This window comes from Stegodyphus dumicola, chromosome 1, assembly GCF_044657685.1.
Source record: "Stegodyphus dumicola isolate Sdum_Otavi_A_Nest chromosome 1, ASM4465768v1".
NCBI classification, from domain to species: Eukaryota; Metazoa; Arthropoda; class Arachnida; order Araneae; family Eresidae; genus Stegodyphus; species Stegodyphus dumicola.
Genome location: NC_140768.1, coordinates 119904394 through 119923409, shown reverse-complemented (window position 1 = coordinate 119923409; position 19016 = coordinate 119904394). Strand labels below are relative to the sequence as shown.

The following is a 19016-nucleotide window of genomic DNA, read 5'->3' as shown; positions in this document are numbered from 1 at the left end:
TTCATTTGAATAATAATAAAATAAATATAGAGAGGTTTTAAATCATTAGTGAAAAGATCATTAAAAATGCCAGTGTGGTAACTGTATTAGAAATCTCAGCTCTTCTACATATAAATCCATTAATAACTTTAAATAAATAAATAAAGGTAATACAAGACATTCTGATGGTTCTGATGAAGTCATACATGTGTGCTGATTCATTACAGTTAGCAATATTTCTTGAAATGTGTTGGCCCTGAAATCAGTTTCTCATGTATTTCAAGGTTTTGAAAAGAAGTAAAAAAAGTATCAAATTGGTTAAAATTTATTCAAAGGAGTTAAAACAAAAAGAGCGGCATTTATCTCATGTACATATTTTAATTCTTTTAGAACCATCAAAAATTGTTTTCAGATTTTTTCATTAAATAGCTTCACAAAACTCACTTCATTCTCTGACAACTGAAAGTATTAAATTATATTGCTTGTATTATTTGTTACTGTACTAAAAATGGTCTGCCTTAATAGATGTTGTGTATTATTTATTTTTAGATTATTATATTAGATTAAGTTTATTCTTATAGGAAAAAAAAAGTAATAATGTATACATGTGCAAGATAAGTTCATAAAAAGGTTAATTTTTTTTTATTGTTTACTTAAAAACATCCAACAGAAGTCATACACTTAAAATTTATATGTATAAATTGATTCACATATTTGCATTAAACTGAATATTTTTAAATACATTATCTTAGAATAATAATGTACTTATGTAGAATTTACTAATATTTTACTCTATATACATACAAATATATTGCATTATTTCAGACTTCCATATTTAGATATTTGGATGAAAAAGGCCAAGCATTTTTAGATGTCACACCTGTAAATAATATAAAGCAAAAGTCTAACAGGAAAAAAAAAAAAAAAAACGGGGGGGGGGGGGGGAAAGGACATTTGAAGTACAGTTTTTATACTAGAAATTAGGTGCTTTAAACCTATAAGTTCTTTTGATAAAGTTAATGACAAGACATAGTGCTACCATTTATTTTTAAATAGAAAATATAAATATATAATCTATTACTTGAATATAATATATATATATATATATATATATATATATATTAATATATAAATATGCTTGAATATAATGTATAATTATCTTCAGGAAAATATTCATAACATAATAATTTTTCTAACAAAAATAATCATCTGTTATCATACTTGAATACCATAAAATATATTTGGAGGTAAAATGACTTTCCTGTATAAAGTTTTATTTTTGAGCTTATGAGGGCAGGATATGATAATAAAACAAATCCTGCATAAGTCATTTGTAAGCGATTATTTTCTATATTCAGAAGTCACATATATTTATAAAAAATACCTTAGAATTATCTTTATTATAATTTTGTTCATATCCCCCTCCTTCTTTTCAATATTAAATGTAAGAGAGTCAATTGTGTTTTTAATAAGTCATCAAGTACACTATCAAAAGGTAAAAAATTTTCATGTCTTTATATTAAAATTTGAGTTCTTCTAAGAGTTTAAAACAAACTCACACACAAAAGTTTGCTGTAGAAACCAAAATTATGATAAAAAATTTCTAAACTTTTCTTTTAAGGAGCTGGGTGATTTGTTTACATTCTTGTTCAGCAAGACATTTTTCGAAACCAGAGTCAAAAATGTATGTATGCATGTATATCTGTGCACACACACACAAACGTATGTACACACATATACATATGCTACATGAACACCTACATCGGTACATACAAGCATATGCACATACATTTCTGAATTAATCTCCTGAACACACTCTTTATGTATATAAATGCTTCTGTATGCAATTTCATAGAAATATTTAGCTACGCATGACAGAAAAATTACACAAGGTTTTAGACGATTTTTCAATTTCGTTTCGTAAGAATGTGATTTTACTGCTTGCATGCATGATTTATTTAAATCTGTTGATAAGAATTTCAAGAAATTTTGATTATTTGTGTAAACTCCGCATCAGTATAAAATGATCAAACATTAGCAATTTAAAACAAGAATAATATTCAGATATATTCAATGTTCTTTATTTTAATTAATGTTTTAGATATCTATCAAAGAATGATAGTAATTAGTCATCAAACGAAATAAAAAATAACTTTTTCTTGACATTCTAGCACTACGCGGAAAAGCAATTCACCCTTCCGATAATCAACACAAATGTAAACAAACATCTCTTTACGACTGGTCGGAATGCGCAGAAATAACGAAAGTGTCTCTGCGCAACTAGTCGTACGTATAGCATTTTTACCATGTTTGAGCTAGCGGGTAGACACGGCTGTGTCTACCCGTACGACGTCGGACGGCTAGCTCAAACATGGTAAAAATGCTAAACGTACGACTAGTTGCGCAGAGACACTTTCGTTATTTCTGCGCATTCCGACCAGTCGTAAAGAGATGTTTGTTTACATTTGTGTTGATTATCGGAAGGGTGAATTGCTTTTCCGCGTAGTGCTAGAATGTCAAGAAAAAGTTATTTTTTATTTCGTTTGATGACTAATTACTATCATTCTTTGATAGATATCTAAAACATTAATTAAAATAAAGAACATTGAATATATCTGAATATTATTCTTGTTTTAAATTGCTAATGTTTGATCATTTTATACTGATGCGGAGTTTACACAAATAATCAAAATTTCTTGAAATTCTTATCAACAGATTTAAATAAATCATGCATGCAAGCAGTAAAATCACATTCTTACGAAACGAAATTGAAAAATCGTCTAAAACCTTGTGTAATTTTTCTGTCATGCGTAGCTAAATATTTCTATGAAATTGCATACAGAAGCATTTATATACATAAAGAGTGTGTTCAGGAGATTAATTCAGAAATGTATGTGCATATGCTTGTATGTACCGATGTAGGTGTTCATGTAGCATATGTATATGTGTGTACATACGTTTGTGTGTGTGTGCACAGATATACATGCATACATACATTTTTGACTCTGGTTTCGAAAAATGTCTTGCTGAACAAGAATGTAAACAAATCACCCAGCTCCTTAAAAGAAAAGTTTAGAAATTTTTTATCATAATTTTGGTTTCTACAGCAAACTTTTGTGTGTGAGTTTGTTTTAAACTCTTAGAAGAACTCAAATTTTAATATAAAGACATGAAAATTTTTTACCTTTTGATAGTGTACTTGATGACTTATTAAAAACACAATTGACTCTCTTATATTTAATATTGAAAAGAAGGAGGGTGATATGTACAAAATTATAATAAAGATAATTCTAAGGTATTTTTTATAAATATATGTGACTTCTGAATATAGAAAATAATCGCTTACAAATGACTTATGCAGTATTTGTTTTATTATCATATCCTGTCCTCATAAGCTCAAAAATAAAACTTTATACAGGAAAGTCATTTTACCTCCAAATATATTTTATGGTATTGAAGTATGATAACAGATGATTATTTTTGTTAGAAAAATTATTATGTTATGAATATTTTCCTGAAGATAATTATACATCATATTTAAGGATATTTATATATTAATATATATATATTATATTCAAGTAATAGATGACATATTTATATATTCTATTTAAAAATAAATGGCAGCACTATGTCTTATCATTAACTTTATCAAAAGAACTTATAGGTTTAAAGCACCGAATTTCTAGTATAAGAACTGTACTTCAAATGTCCTTTTCTTTTCCCTTTTTTTTTTTTTTTTTTTTTTTTTTTTTTACTGTAAGAGTTTTGCTTTATAATATTTACAGATGTGACATCTAAAAATGCTTGGCCTTTTTTATCCAAATATCTAAATATGGAAGTCTGAAATAATGCAATATATTTGTATGTATATAGAGTAAAATATTAGTAAATTCTACATAAGTACATTATTATTCTAAGATAATGTAATAAAAATATTCAGTTTAATGCAAATATGTGAATCAATTTATACATATAAGTTTTAAGTGTATGACTTCTGTTGGATGTTTTAAGTAAACAATCAAAAAAATTAACCTTTTTATCAACTTATCTTGCGCATATATACATTATTACTTTTTTTTCCTATAAGAATAAACTTAATCTAATATAATAATCTAAAAATAAATGATACACAACATCTATTAAGGCAGACCATTTTTAGTACAGTAATAAATAATACAAGCAATATAATTTAATACTTTCAGTTGTCAGAGAATGAAGTGAGTTTTGTGAAGCTATTTAATGAAAAAATCTGAAAACAATTTTTGGTGGTTCTAAAATACAAGTTCTAAAAGAATTAAAATATGTACATGAGATGAATGCCGCTCTTTTTGTTTTAACCCCTTTGAATAAATTTTAACCAATTTGATATTTTTTTTACTTCTTTTCAAAACCTTGAAATAAATGAGAAACTAATTTCAGGATCAACACATTTCAAGAAATATTGCTAACTGCAATGAATCAGCACACATGTATGACTTCATCAGAACCATCAGAATGTCTTGTATTACCTTTATTTATTTATTTAAAGTTACTAATGGATTTATATGTAGAAGAGCTGAGATTTCTAATACAGTTACCACACTGGCATTTTTAATGATCTTTTCACTAATGATTTAAAATCTCTCTATATTTTTTTTATTATTTTTCAAATGAAAAGTTTTTGTTCATTTGTTTCCAAAATAACAGCTACTTCCTTAGTTCAATTATTATTTTTCTTAACTGGTTTGTCTGGTGAACTCCTGTGATTTTTTTTTTTTTTTTTTTTTTTTTTTTTTTTTTTTTTGTGAATACATTTATTCTGTAATTTGTTGTTTTCAGTAGTTTTTTAATTTCTCTTTTGAAAAGTTTTCTGCATTTTAACTTAATAGCCTTGAAACTTATGATCAACATTCAAAATCTAACTTCCATTTTAAATTTCAATGTTTACCTGGATTCATAACAAGTGTATTATTTTTAAATTATTCAGACAACTTAAGAGCTCTGTGTCTTACATCTTCAAAGTGGTAGAAATTTCATTGTACAGCCTATGTACATTTTAGTTTTGTCATGTCATGCCATTTGTGAAATATTCCTTCTCTCTGCTTAATTTTATTCCATATATAGAGATATTCAGTAAGTTTAAGCATAATAAATTTGTAGAAGATAAATGTCTAAAATTCCATTTTCAGTTTCCTATGTAGACTTTTACATTTGCATTTAGTACAGCAATCAATTACGCATTGAATTCCAATATAAAAATATTTTTTATGACAGCCTTCAGATCATTCCTGAACATCATTCAAATCATCATCAGACTGCAGTATGAAATATACAAATACTTCTTCTGTTTTTGAAACAAAAAAGAATGATGACAAGGTCTAGTGAACATTGTGCATAGGCTATAAGCTGAAATTATTATTCCTGGAACAGCAATCTGGCAAATTTTAGTCTTGTGTGCTGCAGCGTTTTTATGCATAGCGGAATTTTACTGCTGAGATTGCTACACAATTTTATAGTTAATCGGAATTGTATTGGATTATTACGTCAAAAAAATGTGAGAACTATCTGTATAAGAGAAGATATGCCTTTTCAAAGGAACAATAAAAGGAAAACTGGCTCTGATTCTCTTTATACATGAGGAAAACAGCAAAATCTCCTCTGGAGCCAGCCTATTCGTCAAGATAAAACTCTGAGCGAATTACTAGCATTCAGCGGATTTACCTCTCGGCCGCTGGTGGGCCTAGTACAAGTTGAGTCAACAGGTTAGCGTAATAAACACCTTTTATCATGATATTATGTGACCTATAATCTATAAGCAATGCTCTTCATAAAAAATGTTAATTCTGTTTGCTTTCTGGATTCTGAACTTAGCTCTTGTTTATCTATTCTCTTGTTTTGAGATCTGCTCATCAAAACAGAGCAGCAGGTCAATTAAAGAAGGATATGCATGCAGTGCAATCATCTTCAGTACGATCTCAAGTCATAGTCACGTTTTTAATCCACCTAAAATCCAGTTCCAATATTTTTCACTCTTTGAGCAAAAGTATAATTCCTGTTGGAGTCTAAATTAAGATGAGCTCCAGTATTTCAATTTTCTACTGAACTATTTTCATTAATTAAATTGAATTATCTAATTTTATTTATTAATTTACATTTTATTTTTATTTTTTCTTTATTTTTGTCTTTGTTGACGACCTTTCATAGTCCTTCTTCTTTTAGAAATTAAGTACTGACCACAATGCATTGAGGCATAAAATTGAACAGGCACTCGTATAATCCTATGACAAACATTCCACACTTGCTAGATAATGTGTTTCATATTGAGGACATCGAAGCACTGAGCCTACGCAGGCCAGATAGAGCTTAAGACACATTATTTTGATCACTGCAAAGCACGCAAGGGCTTTCTGCCTAAGAACAGGGATGCTTTTGCGGAGCACTTTTTAAAGGTTCGATTTGGTTTGTTTGATTTTAGAAAAGCACTTGAGGGCTATTTGTCTAAAGAAGAGCAAAGATTCTTGATGGCTTCATGATGGACTTTTCGAAGAAAACTAGCTGGCATTCACATTGCGCAAGAGAAAACATCAAAAACTCCCATGCGACCAGTCCGTTCGCTGGAATTTCAAACCAGTCGAACTAACAGTATTCACCAAATTTACTGGTAGGTTTATACTCAACAAGGGACATATTTTTGGAGCAGGTAGGTAGTGTAAGTGTCAGTAAATGACGTAGCCAGTCTTGGGCAATAAGCTATGAGTGGCGTTCTTTATCCTACTGAAATATCGTGCTTGGATTCTTTGTCAGGTATTGGTGTATATTGGTTGAGACAGATATATTTTCGCATGTTATGTCTCATGTGCAAGCAGTAATTAGAATGGTGCAAAGCATAGTATAACATCGTCAACGTATTAGACAGTGAGAAATGTGACAACACTGACTAAGAAAGGAATGCAAAAGATACAAAAGCAGATTCGAAATGCATCTGTATTCTACTCAAATCAGAAGGTGAATGCCCATATGATAAGGGTAACACAAACACTAGGGGATATAATCCTACTTAATTGTGATGCAGTCTCTCTAGTGTATATTCATGCTCTGTACGAGATCGTCCACGAATTTCTGAGAAATTATGTTCAATTCTTCTTGCAGGGCTGATTACAGCTATGAAAGCATTGAAAGGTACTAGCAACGGGCTGTCCAAAGTCCCCAGACCATACACCATATATTAAGTTGGAGCATACGACAGCCTTCAGAATGCCTACGCTAAGACAGGTGCTATATCTTCACTCCTTAACAAGCTAGCGACAGTTGGTATACCCTGAAGTGTAGCATTATTGTTCGCGAAGAATCTTGGAAAAGATGCACGTGAGGAGAAGAACATTAGCACAACTGCAGTCAGTAGTGAATTAATCTTCTTCAGATGTATGGAGCTTCATATAGCGACCAAGCATTTCAATTCCACAAACGAAAATTTGAGCACTTGCAAACTGTTTCCTTTCGATGATCTCAGAGGGACGACTGCGTAATCTCTGCTTTATCTAGATATTTAGACTTCCAGAATGGCTAGATAATCTAAATATCGGAAGATTAAAGCTGTTATCTTATTCTTGAACCGGGATGATAACGCCTCATATAATATTGCAGCGGCTGATCTATTGTCCTAGAAAACTGGATGACACCCCTTTTCCCTGTTTAGTCTTGCCAGCGACTGCTGCTATCCTTAAAGCTCAACTCCATTGCTGAGCTACTCAGTGGCGTAAAGGGGGTGTATGATGCGCCGTCGCAGAGGGGCGCCAAATGGTCTCCAAACAAGATTTTCATCATATCACTGTGTTTTTTTCGGGAAGGGGGGCGCCAAAAAGGTATTTTGCCCCGGGCGCCAGTTATGCTCGCCACTCCACTGGAGCTACTCAGATCTTTTGTTTGCAACACTACAGAAGACACTGCCTCCGACGAAAGGCATGAAAGTCCGCAAAGCGATCAAAACACCATGAGATTGTTTCGTAGTGATAGTGTTATAGCTAGAGACGAGCGAGGATGGACAACTGTCCCTGGGCGTAGTGTCACGGAAATGCCAAACTGACGAAGTTTTAGAATGAAACGGTTTCTATACTTAGAAAACAGAAGGGTGTATGAAATCTGCAGTTGTCTTTAGGCGCTGAAAACTATAGCCAAGTCTTTAGCCATATTGGATGTCCAGTAATAGATTGCATGCATCTTAGGATGTCAGCCACTGTCACCACCACCAGATGATGGAAGTCATTAGCATAGATATCGCATCATCTAAAGACGGCTCTCCAGTGGCCGGGCGGTAAAGCCGATAAACTCGGGCCGGGCCTCGAATCCCGGCGAGCAGATTGGCTGCTAACTAAGCGTTTTTATGGTTTCCATATGTGTAACCTATATACAGTCCAATTTCCCTTAGAAAGTCTTTCACGAAGCCATCCCTTCCCTTAGACAGGTAGCCCTCGAATGTTTCACCATAACTAAATAAACTGAACCCAACTCATCATCTGTAAGAGAAGATATCAGTTCTTCATATCCTGGCGTGGTTGTTTGTGGAAAACCACTACCAGAGTTGGATTAGCCATTAAGGAAAGTAAGCACGTGCTTAGGGCATCAGGTAAAGGCGGCGTTACTAAAAGGTGCTTAAAGATTCAAACAAAGAGTGCAAAGGCTCCACAAAAATAAAATTCTCACTGCAGATTTTAGAAGATACCTAGTGCACTTAATCCAAGCCCGAGAAAGAGGGAATGATGAGAAAGAGGCGTTATACTATAGATGTATGTGGAGGCAGCAAAATCTTTGAAGTGCTACGGGCATATAAAAGTCTAATTTGGCAATGAGCATTACTAAACATTCTGATAGCTCCTCCCTTTGTTCGAAATGTAATCCAAACTACTGACATGATGTGTATACTCGCACTTTAGCCTTCTTTCAAACTTCCAGACAAAGTCGTCCAGATATTGTCTATAGAACTGTCACGCTCAGACTACAAATCGATGTTGTTAAAACCGAGTGTACCGTGCAGTAGCTTCCGTTCATGTTTTGAGCATACACCATGCTTTATACCCTCTCCTACACCCCATAGATGTCATGCTACGTATATGTGCATGCTGTACAATACCGGACCCTAAGTGATCTCCTAATTGATCTTTTTGTTGCATCTTCCTGTGTGTACTAACGTTACATTAATTTCTCCATTTCATTCTTAATTTTTATTATTTATATAATTGCAGAACTGATCAGCTATCGTGGATGACTTCTTAAATCGCAATATTTTACAGGAGCGGAAGCACGCTGTCCACTAGGAAGGTTGGGATTTATGCTACTGACCGGGAAATTCGCTTAGCTACATATAGGAACTGTGTGCAGCCAAAATAAAATAAGATACTAAGTCACTAATTTTCTCTTTCCTTACCGCTTGGCTTCGTGTTCTAATTAGAACCACGTTCGGCTGGCAATAGGGAAATCCAGAATGCAAATCCTGGGGCGGTCATTCGCTGATATTTTCTATTTCAAATAAATACCTAAAGGCTCAACCAACTAACCAAGTGGTTCCCAAACTAAAATGTGGTAGACGATAATTCTTCACCACCAGCAGGTGGCAATTAGGTTACCACCTCCCCAACTGCCTTTTAAATGGGGAAGAATGTACGGAATTTTCTTTTTTCTCAATGCATGCTTTCATGATGTAATTAGAAGCACTTCTGGATGGCAGTCTTTAAGCCCAGATTTCGAATCCAGGATAGGTCATTCTCAATATTTTTTTTTTGGCTCCTAAATAAACCTAATATTATACATCACCGTTCTATGGTGCTCTACACTCATCTACAATAGCACAATCGCAAATAGAGCTACCAGTGCTTTAATATCGAGATTAGTGTACATAGTGACTCTGAAATTGCAGTTTCGATGGTAATGGTTCAGAGGCACATGTTCTACTGTAGTGTGGATTAGGTTAACATGTCTTTCTGGAGCTGTTTCCAAAGCAGAAGGGTGCTGATCATTCTACAGATTTAAGGCGAATGATAAGGCCTTTACCGAAGCTTATAAGTTGGGTAAATCAATGTCTACATGATATTTTTTCTGATTACATACTTTTTGTTTTGTGTCATATGGGGACAAACTGTATACTAGTTTTTATGCCTGCTTTGAATCAGACACTAATTTTTGTTTGCAGCACCACTATAGGGTTTGCAGTCATACCCTGCTACACGACACTTGAACCATTAGCATCTATGTTCACATATTGCTCAATTGATTTATTAGTTATAGCTTATGTGCATACATTTCTTTGTCATATGTGTATGTATTTTAATATGAATCTTTTGTAAAAAATAAATTAGACTTGCATATGTGCATAGGCAAGCTAGTTTGCTATATGAAAATAAAATAAAATTAAAAACCCTGTTCCTTAGACCATATCAACTGGCTGTTTACCCAAGTCTCATATATTGCTATAGCACCAGATGTTAAATTTAAATCGACCACTTCATTTGAAAGTTATAAAATGGACATTTGTATACTATGTTATCTTTTAGTACATGCTCAGCTGTTGAATTTTTATGGCAAAGGTCCTGAGGGGTATCTGCTTAAAAGAAGAGATGCCCTTCTTTGAGCACTTTTTGAATGAAACTGACTTGTTAAACATAGGGAAAACTGTAAAAACAGAGATGTAGCTAACCCATTTGATAGAATTCAAACCTAAATTGTATCACCAGTATTCTGTGTCTTATCTATTCGAGAACCGACACCGGTGGGTATTCTTCTAAAGCAAGATTTTAGTTTATGTTTGCATATAGATATTACTTATGCAGTAGATCATTATCAGACATATAAAAATAGTGATATCATTGAATGAAATTTAAAAAAATAATAATTCCATTTTGCTACAAACTTCATACACAGGAAACAAGAAAAATAATGCTTTGAATTTTGCTCATCAGAAGAAGCATTAAATAATACAGAACTTTTGATGAGCACAGTTAATTGGTGTGTATATGTATTTTAATCAGTGAGCTGTTCTAAAAGATGTTTCATGGAATGGTCAGACTTTCTTAATTTCTCAACAAGACTAGCAGCATTGTTCATCTGACATGAGACAAACTTAAATTAAGATATACATAATTTTTAAAACAGGGCACATAAATTTCTATATAATGGCTAACATAAATTATATTTTATGTTAGCCATTATATAGAAAACTGGCTAAATAAACAGAAAATCTAAAAAATACAGCCGCCTATTCCACAAACAAAAAAAGGACAAATAATCTTAAAATGAACTCAATGATTGAAGACTATAGTAATAACAATTTATTCAAAATGAATGTAGATACAATATTTTACTTTTAAATATGTCAAGAAACTTGTAGTGATCATCCAGCTAATTCAGTTTGCTTTTAAAAAAGTGTGCATTGAAATGAAGAAAAAAAAAAAAAAAAAACAAGAATTTAAAGAAAAAAGAACAAGAGCTTTTCATTATTAAAAACTGTTATGACCTAGAAGAAATCTAATCATATCCTTTCACATTACCATCCATGCACACCAATCACATAATCATCCAGCTAGTTGGAGAAAAATGGTTTTAGGTAATGAATTATTTTGCTTTTTTAATTCCCCTGATATGAAACTCAGCCAGATCAGGTTCATGAATTTAATTGTAAAATACGGGTATTGAGAAGCAACTGTCATTGGCGAAGGGCTTGGGCATATTGTAGATGACAGTAGGAATCTGCCCCATAGTTATCCCTATGGGACGGACGGATAGAGGAGTAATGTCAATTTCAAAAATATGTCTCTGCAATAATATTTTATTAAATTAATTATGTGAGGTTTGTTTGGTGCATTATGAAAAATGAGCACTATTTATGAACAACTTAAGATACTTAATAGTAAATTATCATCACATACATCACAAAAAAGAAATGTATCTCTTTGAGTGTGCATATAGTGAGCTTGGATATATATATATATAAAAGTATATTTTATTTAGTATTATAATATATTATTCTTTTTCATATTTTTATGTTAAATGATAATTCTTAAATAGATAAGAATGAATGAATTTATAAAAACAATCATCTCAACCTTTATAATAAATGACACCTAAAGGTTTTCTCAAAATTTAATACAGTTATTCCCATACATGTTGATTTGGCATCCATAGTTGTTATGGCCAAACTATTATAATGCAAATAACAGAAGAAAAAAAAATACAAAACGCATTTTAAATGAGAACAGGCCACATCATGCCAAAATAATTTGTACTAAAATTCCAATCATAAGAAAAAATATACAAGTATAAAATAAAAAAATTAAAAAAATATTGTTCTGACATCAAATACAAAACTGCTTACTTTGCTTATAGTACTTAACATTTTATTCAGGGTTAAATTAAAACATCAAAATTCTCAACATTAGAGATACAGAAAATATATTAAAAAAATGTATATGATGTAGTATACAATCTCAGCATGCACAATTTATCAATTAAATTTGACTTCCTTTATACGTATTTTTCAAATCATGAGAAACAGTTTTTGGCTGATTTTTGTGATGAAACATTAGAAGATATTTTCCAAGAAGGGATGCTTTAAGGCAAACTGGCTTGCATTCATATTACACGTGGAAAAATCATGACGACGCTTATGCAGGCAGTCCATTCACCAGGATTCAAGCTATTAGTGTTCAGCTTCTCACCAGCTTGTCCACTGGCACACAACAGCCTCTTGTAATACATTATCTGCAGACATGAAATCCTGTATTTATATGAAAAGAAAAAGTTATACATTCAATATTAATTACAAAACCCATTTTCATACATGCCTACTGACAAATTATAAGTAATCCTCAACTCATGATGAGCATTGTTCCAATAGTTCCATCAGTTCATACTGATGTAACTCAGGGTCTTAATAAAATTATACCTTGGTATGTTTGATTATATTGTTATGAATAAGGCTTCTGTTTTACATGAAAATGGTTTAAGGAGGTATAAACTTATGTGACATTTATAAACAATTTATTTGCATACATTCACATGAATTTTATAAAATTAATACATATACATCCCTTTCATTAGTTGATAAGAACAAAAATATATACAAAATTCTTTTAATTAAAATAATGGATAAGTAACTGTTACTTATTCGAAAGAATTATTGTAAAATACAACTTAGTGAAAAATTATTATTCAGGTATGATCAGAATCCTATAAAAACAATGCATGTATGCATAAGCTGTTTATATTTTTCTGTAAAATAAACATTTGATCTGGACAACCGCATACTTTTATTTCAAGATGCTTTTTTAGTTAGGACTACCTAATATACACTAATGTTTGTGAAAATCACAATGAAGGAATTATGCACTTTGAACCAAACTTACATGAAATGTAAAGTGAGTTAAGACATACAAATGATTAGAATTACAAAGGGATTATGCATGCATGAAACGAGAACTGGCAGTTGTAAAGGACTGTAAAGTTGTGCTGAAATCTGTTTATCATCCTCCGTCTGCAGTGAACATTTAATTTGTGCTCAGTATGCCTCGTCAACAGCAGAGGATGCCATACCAACAAGTTTGAACGAGGCCACATCGTCTGTATGCAAGAGGGTGGACTTTCATATCAAACAATGACAGCTCGCACGCAGCACAATGCCACAACAGTGATGCATGTTTGGAAGAAATGGACAGCGACAACCAAACAAGGTGAAATCCTGGCAATGGGGCACACAACAGCACAGGACGACAAACACCTCATCTGCATGGCTGTGATGGATTGTAGAGCATCCTCTCGTATGTTAGTACAATATTGGAGCACGGTTACAAGTGTTCGTCGCTGTCTTCTGCAACATGAACTGCATGTAAGGGTTCCTCTACGCAGGATTGCCCTGTCGCTGAGTAACATATGCCTCCGACTGCAGTGAGCACTGCAACTCAGAGCTTGGCGTGCTCTGTGGCAACAAGTTGCTTTCTCCAACAAATCTTGCTACAATCTGGAGTATAATGATGACAGAGTATGCATTATTTGATGCATTCCAGGCACTATATTTTAGGGGGAAAAAATGCCTGTGCACAAGCCTTCTTTAAGGTACAACAGGTTTTGCATCTTCCCCAGATATGTTGCTCAATCAGCATGCCCAGGATTTCATCGGTCAGCGACTCGCACGTACAGCTAGTGGGCCACACACTGAAACTGAACTTTCACATCAATTCAAAGCCATTCCCCAGGATTACATTCAGAACCTATACGATTCAATGCCACGATGTGTACAGGCTCTCGCTCAGCATGACAGAAACCCAAAGTACTGATTTTCCAACTTTCGGGTTTTTTTTTTTTGTTTGTAAATGTGATCGTTTACTTGTATCACTATTGGTAATATGAGGAATAAATTTCATTCATTTCCGACAATTCCTTCATGGTGTTGCATTTTTCACAAACATTAGTGTGTCTACAGCATCCAGTGCCTGCTCAGCATCCTCTCGTATGTTACTGAAGATAAATGACTAACTGAAGACAATTTTTAATCTCTATTGAAATGCCCGTAATGATTCATTGCTAAGCACAGAATCTTAAATAACACTTGTCACTCCTAGCAATGCCTCATTCTGCCTCTAGTCCATCATCAGAAAACTCCATCAACCTGCTGTGGAGGAAGCTCCACGTTTATAAAATCATTGCCATCATCTTCAAAGGCAGAATTACAGAGGTTCTGGGAATCCCATATTATCTTTAAATTCTTTCAAAGCTTTTCTCAAGCCTTTTCTTGTACAATGCAATCATAAAATGCTTGTTAAAATTCTACTCAGTATCAACTGTAATCTCCAAATGCGGCTTTATGAATTTGTGTCCATCATCTATACAAATTACACTGACCAAAAAAAAAAGCATTATCTAATTTTTAAAATTACATTATCTTTCGGCTATGCCGAACTGGATGACAAAAGGGGCAATTCTCAGAAGCCACACATTTCCAGGAAACCCGTTATCGCTCAGATTGGGACCACGTGATCCTTCAGAAGCAGAACTTTCATCTGATTGGTTCATTTCTATCCCGGACAGAGTTTCAGCTGAAGCATTTTTGGCGAGGTTTAAAGAAATATCACATAGCCGCTACATTGTTTCTGTAGCTAGGTGGGATTCTTTTTTTTCTAAGAATCCTCCCATTTAAACCAGTGATACCAAAAACTTGTTTCTCAGGAAAGTCCCGTCTAGCAGGGACTGTTGATAGAAGTAAATAACCGCTTTAATCAACACTCACTAATAATATAGTAAAATCACAATGACCAAAATTAGCCTCAATCCACTATGTCTAATCCGTTTTCAAAACACATGTTTCACTTTTGTGATAAGAGGAGAGTGGAATGTGGAAATGAACATGAGCTCAGCATAAGAGCATATAGGTAGTGATCACTTTAGGTTTTCTACAAATGACATTCAGTGGATGAGTTGAATGTTGCCTTTTTTTCCCTCCGAGATAGCTAGATGGTGTTACTAGGTGGCTTAAAGTTCAGTCAAAAGTCTTTAATCTGGAATGATCTATAATCCGGACCTCAAAGCTACAAACTTTCTGCACATGCTTAAACGCATGCGCATATGCGTTTAATGTATAACGGACGGTATAAGCTAAGCTAAAATTATCTATTTCAGTTAATGTTGCAGATCGCGTTGTTCCTTATTCTTCTAATTGGATCCGGCTTATTATTTTTTGCAGACTGTTAGAGCAATTTTATAAAAAGTAAGCTTGAACTTTCGATTATGTCAAAAAGAGTTTCCGATTCTGGAGATATCAAAGGTTTTACAAGCGAAAGCACGTTTTGATGTCCATGAAACAAAAAGTGGAATTGCTGCAAAAAATGGTTAAAGGCATGAAGAAAGTGACAGAGAGGTGATTTGTTTCTCTAACCATTCCGAAATCTGTTTATAATTTTCGCACTGCTCTGCGGGAGAGGAGGGGGACGTTGCAGCGCACAATGAACTGGAAGTTGATCTGTCAGCACTATCCTCATCTTCAGGGCAGATGTTTTCATTTTATTTGGCTTATAATTCTTCACTAAATGCAGTATTTCATCTCGATGTACTCCGTCTTTGATATGATTTAAATCAAATTCATCATTATAAATATCACGAATACACATGAAATAGTTTTCTGGTTGCAATTTTCTAATTTCAACTATGCGTAATGTATGCTTTACACATGCGCACGTTGAAAGAAAAGTTTATTAAAGTAAACAAATAAATATTAAACTTTTTTTGTAAATTTTGATACCCTTTAGATCATAATTGCTCTTTATTTCATATTTTTAATTTTATAATTTCTGCATGCCATCTTAAAAGATTTAAACTGATGAGCTATAATACAAAAAAACCGATAATCCGAAATCGCCGAAGAGTCCAAATTAAAGACTTTTGACTGTTTATGATAACCAAATGAGCACCACAGCATATAATGGGTTAATATATGACATAATTACACAGATTGGAATTTGGTAGCAAGTTTGCCCTTGAAACAGAAAAGAAAATTAAAAATCCTGCTCCAAAGGACATTCCAGCTGGCAACTTTATGAAATTTATATACTACTGTTACGAAATAATTTGATCCCGTTTTGTGAAATTAACAAAATATATGGCATTAATGAACTATACAATCATCTGATGCATATTTTAACTTTGAATGTCAAATCAGAATAGGGATTTTTTTTTTGTCACTGTGGCTGATTCTTACCTTTAGTCATAAAGATGATTATTATGATGCATGTTGCTTTATTGAAGACCTGCCAATGATGGATTACTATATTTCCACCCCACTTTACAGTGCTGAAATTTATTAAAAATATTTCCCTCATTTTCCACTTTTTTCAATAAATTAATTAGAACGAGCTTTCCTATAGTTTAAAATGTATTTGTTGATGTGGTAATCATTGTCTTACTTAGAAAGACAAAATCCTATAAACACATACAAAGGTTACATTGAACCTTTCTTCTTGTAATTTTTTACCTTAATGCCAAATTAACACAAGAACTGTTGAAACACAGTGAAGCAAACACAAACTGACATTCATTCTATGATTTCAGCTGCATACTCAACTTCTTGCCTACGACTCTGCAGTTGTGCAATTCTAAGATGTTTCTTCAAGTAAAAAATTGGTCCATGTGTACATGGATACCGAGGATGCGTAATTCTTAAAAACGCACCAAGCAGTGGGTGATTCTTCATTGTTTTTCTTGAAGTCCTGTTATAGATATTTTTGCATGTTTACAGAATTAATTCAAATTTGGAACCGGCGATATGATGAGTTAGCGATTTTCTAAAACACATGAAAACAATCGATTTGGCGACTTGGCAATTTTTTTAAAACTCGCCAATCTGGACCGTAATATCTAGTTTTACCATATTGCTGTTGTGAAAAGACATGTTTGAAGATGAGTACAAGTTTAACAATTTAAAAATACTGTAATCCTAAAAACAAATCATATGGACCATGGCAGACAAAAAAATAAGAAAGGCACTGCAAAAGCGTATGGTTAGACATGGCCAGAATCTCATAAAAAATAGCACACATTAGCTTCTTGGCAAAACATACTTTGGCTCAACTTCGATGTTAATGTTTCAGGTTAAGCAGAAGCAACATTAAAACTGGTTTGCAGCAAATGCTGCCAAATGAACACATAACTGAAATATTTGCTGATATTAAGAAAAATATTAATTTGTTCAGCTAGACATTTAGCACCAATGCTCATCCAATAACAACAAAATTGTAAATTTGTTCACAGAATGTAATAAGAAATTTGTGTAAATAAGTACATAAGTAACAACAACAACAAAAGGCACATCAATATCACTGCCACACCATACAATTACGTTTGAATAAGGAAACAGAGTTATGCGCACAGCATTGAAAGAATACCTTTGAAGTACACCATATTCATTTCTTATCCTGAATCGAGCAGAACCATGTAATTATTTAATCTGCAACTACATTTTGAAATTTAATAATACACACAAATTATATACATTTAATACACATTTTGTACCGAAATTAAATAATTACAAATATAGTTTTTACTAACCTATACATGCAGAAATTCAGGGAAAAAAGATCGCATTTACCAGTTTGCTTTAAAAAAATGAATTAACATAAATAATTACAATTGAAAACATATTCATTTAAGGAAATAATGGATTATAAATTTTAATTTTACCTTATAATCAAGAATGAGAATAGCCACATCACACCCACACCACGCTGCATACAGGCAAGAGAACATTAACTGGGCTGAATAATAAAACAACCATCACAGCAAAAGTTACTGCTTCTTGCTGCAATTTTTAATTTCGCTACAAATAACAGAATAATACTAGAATTGCTTACAATAAGTGTACATAGAATGTTAGGCTTTTGGTATTAATATTACACTCTCTAGCTCGGCTGAAGTTAATATGTTAATGTTTCTGGCTAAGCATGTTTATTTAGATGCATTATTAAAGCTGATTTCCAATAACGTCTGGAAAGTTGAGCGCAGATAACCAAAATATTTGCTCAGCCAGATATTTAACATTACTATTAATACGATATCAAAGAGAACATGAAAAAATGAGTATATTTGTTCAAAAGAACACAGAAATACAAGAATATATTACATTTCGCAGTATTTAAAGAAAAATGGGTGAATAAGTACATAAACGACACGAATTTTTTTCTTCCTTTTAACTGCACACACAAACCAATAAACTATATACAATTCATAAATAATTTTGTATTCAAAGTTAATTAAATATTTACAAAATCAAAAATAATTCTTACCTATACATTCAGCAGAAAACGAATTATGCCTATAATTGCGGTCTGTGCAAGAAAAAAAATAATGATTAAAATTAATCAAAAAGACAATTAAATTTAAAAAATACTATTCATTTTAGTGGGAAAAGCATTAGAATTTTAATTTATTTGTATTTCAACTTAAAATTTGGAACAATAGATAACACTTGTATACTAACCACTACAACATACCAGCACGATCGAGAACAAAATGGCGCTCGATTCGCATGG

At 32.6% G+C, this 19016-nt stretch overlaps 1 long non-coding RNA gene across 1 annotated transcript; it reads right to left on the bottom strand.

Annotated features, from left to right (window-relative positions):
- Positions 1-12074: 12074 nt before the first annotated feature.
- LOC146999228 (uncharacterized) lies at positions 12075-18867 on the bottom strand. Its single transcript, XR_015039550.1, has 2 exons — positions 18771-18867; positions 12075-12721 (listed from the first exon to the last, which is right to left on the bottom strand). It is a non-coding gene; the product is annotated as an uncharacterized LOC146999228 (long non-coding RNA).
- Positions 18868-19016: the final 149 nt, after the last annotated feature.